We start from the raw sequence: 5,041 nt of genomic DNA on the forward strand, positions 1-5,041 counted from the left end.
GACTCCATGAGTGAAGAGGAAATGGAAGCCCTTGAGCAAGTGGCCATGCACCGGAGCGTGAATGAAGATGAAGATGACCAAGTCTTTTATGATGAGGATTTGATCCCCGCTCTCGTTGTCTCCAAAGTCTTGACTCTTCAACATCAACAAGAAGAAGACCAACGATGTCACATCTTCCACACTAAGGCCGGCATCAATGGAAGGTCCGTGAAGGTCATTGATACGTCTCCATCGTATCTATAATTTTTGATTGTTCCATGCCAATATTCTTCAACTTTCATATACTTTTGGGAACTTTTTATACTATTTTTGGGACAAACATATTGATCCAGTGCCAAGTGTCAGTTCCTGCCTGTTGCATGTTTTATGTTTCGTAGGAAACCCATATCAAACGGAATCCAAACGGGATAAAAACGGACGGAGAATTATTTTGGAATATTTGGATTTTTCGGAGGAAGAATCAATGTGAAACGGTGTCCGAGGTGGCCACGAGATAGGGGGGCGCGCCCACCCCCCCTGGGCGCGCCCTAGACTCTCGTGGGCCACCCGTAAGGCGGTTGACGCTCTTCTTTTGCCGCTAGAAATTTAATTTTACAAGAAAAATCTGGGCGAAAGATTCACCCCAATTGAAGTTACGGATCTCCCGATATAAAGGAAACAGTGAAGGGGCAGAATCAGAGAACGCGGAAACAGAGAGATAGATCCAATCTCGGAGGGGCTCTCGCCCCTCCAAAGCCATGGGAGCCAAGGACCAGAGGGGAAACCCTTCTCCCATCTAGGGAGGAGGTCAAGGAAGAATAAGAAGAAGGGGGGCTCTCACCCCCTTGCTTCTGGTGGCGCCAGAACACCGCCGGGGGCCATCATCATCACCGCGATCTTCACCAACACCTCCACCATATTCACCAACATCCCCATCACCTTCCCCCATCTATATCCAGTGGTCCACTCTCCCGCAACCCGTTGTACCCTCTACTTGAACATGGTGCTTTATGCTTCATATTATTTTCCAATGATGTGTTGCCATCCTATGATGTCTGAGTAGATTTTCGCTGTCCTATCGGTGATTGATGAATTGCTATGATTGGTTTAATTTGCTTGTGGTTATGTTGCTGTCCTATTATGCCCTCCGTGTCGCGTAAGCGTGAGGGATTCCCACTGTAGGGTGTTGCAATACGTTCATGATTCGCTTATAGTGGGTTGCTTGAGTGACAGAAGCATAAACCCGAGCAAGGGGATTGTTGTGTATGGGATAAAGGGGACTTGATGCTTTAATGCTATGGTTGGGGACGCTTGCTAGAGTTCCAATCATAAGTGCATATGACCCAAGAAGAGAAAGTATGTTAGCTTATGCCTCTCCCACATAAAACTTGCTATCGGTCTAGTAACGTAGTCAATTGCTTAGGGACAATTCCACAACTCCTACCACCACTTTTCCACGCTCGCTATATTTACTTTATTGCATCTTTATCTAAACAGCCCCTAGATTTTATTTACGTGTTCTTTATTATCTTGCAAAGCTATCCAACAACACCTACAAAGTACTTCTAGTTTCATACTTGTTTTAGGTAAAGCGAACGTCAAGTGTGCGTAGAGTCATATAAGTGGCCGATAGGACTTGAGAGAGTATTTGGTCTACCTTTAGCTCCTCGTTGGGTTTGGCACTCTTACTTATCTAAAGAGGCTACAACTATCCCGTATACTTGTGGGTTATCAGTCATCGTCGATGGAGGTAGTTGTCACAACTTAGCAAGTGAAGAACTATGCTCCAAGCTACAATTGGTCAAGATGAAGCACACGCATCCATACAAGGTCCAATGGCTAAGCGATTCCGGCACTATACGAGTTGAGCATACGGTCCAAGTCTCCTTCAAAATTGGAGCATATGAAGACACTTTGGAGTGTGATGTCGTCCCGATGTCCATTTGCCACCTCCTTCTTGGTCGACCATGGCAATTTGACCGCGGTGTCATCCACAATGGGCGTACCAATCACTATAGCTTCAAGATGAAAGGGAAGGAATATGTGCTACGACCTATGTATCCTAGTCAAGTGATAGCCGACAAGCAAGCCACCCATCGTGGAGAGAAGAGTGAGAAAGTGATCCACCTGAAAGAGAGTGAGAGCCATAAGCCAAAACCGAGTACCTCCATGGTGAGCGACAAGAAAAACTTCGTCCTATTTGCCACCAGAAGTGAGATGAGAGGAGTGTGTGAGAACTCATCGAGTGTTATGCACTTTGTCCTTGTGTGCAAGGATGGGGAACCAAAAACTAACACCTCTCACGATCTACCTTTAGTGTTCTCTTCTCTTTTGCAGGAATTCCAAGATGTTTTCCCCGATGAGCTACCTCCGGGTCTACCTCCACTTCGAGGCATTGAGCACCGAATTGACCTCATCCCCGGGGCACCTCTACCGAACAAAGCTCCATACCGTGTCAACCCCGAAGAAACTAAGGAGATCCAATGGCAAGTACAATGTGACACCCCCGATTCAATCGTACACTAATCATGCACGCAAACGTGTACGATCAAGATCAGGCACTCACGGGAAGATATCACAACACAACTCTAAAAACATAAATAAGTCATACAAGCATCATATTACAAGCCAGGGACCTCGAGGGCTCGAATACAAGTGCTCGATCATAGATGAGTCAGCGGAAGCAACAATATCTGAGTACAGACATAAGTTAAACAAGTTGCCATAAGATGGCTAGCACAAACTGGGATACAGATCGAAAGAGGCGCAAGCCTCCTGCCTGGGATCCTCCTAACTACTCCTGGTCGTCGTCAGCAGCCAGCACGTAGTAGTAGTAGTCGTCATCGACGGTGGCATCTGGCTCCTGGGCTCCAACATCTGGTTGCGGCATCCGAGACGAAGAGGAAAACGGGGGAAAAGAGGGAGCAAAGCAACTGTCAGTACTCACCCAAAGTACTCGCAAGCAAGGAGCTACGCAACATGTAGCGACCCGACCCGAATGGGTCAAGTCTCTGTGCTTAAGTGTCATCCCTGGATCGGTATGCTGACACACACAGTACTCGAGGATTTATAACAGAGGTAAATCACATGTATAAAGTAACGTAAATACTATTACCTCAATCCAAAAAGCGGAAGTAACAAGGTTGTGGATTCCCACCAACACCAATGGCAAAGCTGAGTATAGGAATCGTAACCCTAATCTAACACTTACTCGTCGTAAGATTCCTGCAACATGAGACGTTGCAGCCATGTAGGTCAGTACATTGAATGTACTGGCAAATTCACACCATAGAGCAATGATGAATAATAGCTATCACTACATGCATATTTGGCTGGTGGAAAGCTCTAAGTTTATTTTTGCATAAAGCTAGTTTTTCCCTACAACAAAGGAATATATTTTTATTTAACTACAAAGTTTGTTGAAAATATTGAGAAGGCTCCTCCAACTCAATCCCAAATTAATAATCATCAACCCAACAAATTATTTAAGTAACGTGATGAGATCAACATGATAATCCAAGAACCAGATACTCAAGATGTCCATAACCGGGGACACGGCTAACCATGATTAGTTTATACACTCTCCAGAGTTTTGCGCACTTTCCCCACAAGACTCGATCTCCTCCGTTGAATTTCTCGCACTTCATGATGTTTGAGAAACGGATGACCGAGACACAGTCTTTCAGAAGCATTAACTCTCTACTCCGGGTAGACAGTACCACCTACACCCCCTACATCTGCTAGTCTACCTCTTCAAGAGCTCACGCAACATACTCAACTATGCCAGAGCCCATAATGGCTTGTGGCTGCACACAGAAGTTTCTAGGATGAATAATCTTATGATCCCTTTGAGCCTGGGTGGCGGTCCATAGGAAAATCACACGAAACCCCGAGATTTCCAAAAAAACAGGCAACACTGGATTCCCTAGGTGCCTCAATCCACCCAGATGTGTATTAAAGTTGCCACCTTAAGTTGAACCATTAATTAACAATCTCACATCTGTCATGGATACACTCAAACCCAATCCACGTTTACGAGCATAGCATAGCAATATAAGCATAACGTAGTAGTAACTCCCAAGGGTTTGGTAATAAACAGGGCAATAGGTTCTACCTCATCAACTACTTCCCAATACCCACATGTTATCAACTCCTAACCATGCAATGTTTGAGGGTGAAACTAATTCTTAAAATCTGGGTATGAAAGGGATATGATCAAAGTGTGAACTTGCCTGTACTGTTGATGAAGAAGAGCTTCAAACTCAATACTCCTGATAGTTCTATTCGTCTCACTCCGTTCAATCTATCATAAGCAAGCAGTAGTAACCACACATAAGCAATCACTCAAAAACATCGGAAAGAAAGAAGAATACAATTCGGAAAACTTCAAAACCAAGAAAATAACTATTGCAACAGAAAACAATTTATAACAGTACCAAAATTAAGTGAATTTGGCCTTATCAGAAATTTTATGTCGAGAGCTTCGATTTGCAAAAAGAATCGACTCAGACGGAGTTATAAAACTCAAGTTGCGATCAAAAGAAGATTCAAATTCAAATCTGTTTGAATTCAAATTTTAAACTTTCAAAAACATGTTTAAGTTGTTTATCTCGATAGAGGGGATCATAAAAAAGAAGTATGCGTTGGTTTCGTCTAATTCCGACTAACGAGCAAAAAGTAGTGATCGTTTTAAAACTAGGGACTAATCTGTAAATAAAATAACTGCAACTAGGTCCCTGGCAACGTGTCAGATTGTTAGTGGCTGAAAATTGTTCGCTGCATAGACTAAACAGCAAACATTCGTTATTTATCACATATCGGTTCGAATAAAAAACAACTAGATCTAATCTGGGCCGTTGGAGTGAGATCGGACGGACGCGGTGCTTAGCGCGGCGGTTGACGGCGCCGGTAGTGAGGAAGATGACGGCGATGGCTCGGTGATTAACGGGGTGACGGCCCTGGGGGTCAGCAGCGACGGCAAGTGGCTGGGGAGGTGCAGCGCGACGAGGGGGAGGTGGTGGCGGTGTCGGCGCTCGGCTGCGGAGTCGGAACGGCGCGCGGT

This window comes from Triticum dicoccoides, chromosome 7B, assembly GCF_002162155.2.
Source record: "Triticum dicoccoides isolate Atlit2015 ecotype Zavitan chromosome 7B, WEW_v2.0, whole genome shotgun sequence".
Lineage (NCBI taxonomy): Eukaryota > Viridiplantae > Streptophyta > Magnoliopsida > Poales > Poaceae > Triticum > Triticum dicoccoides.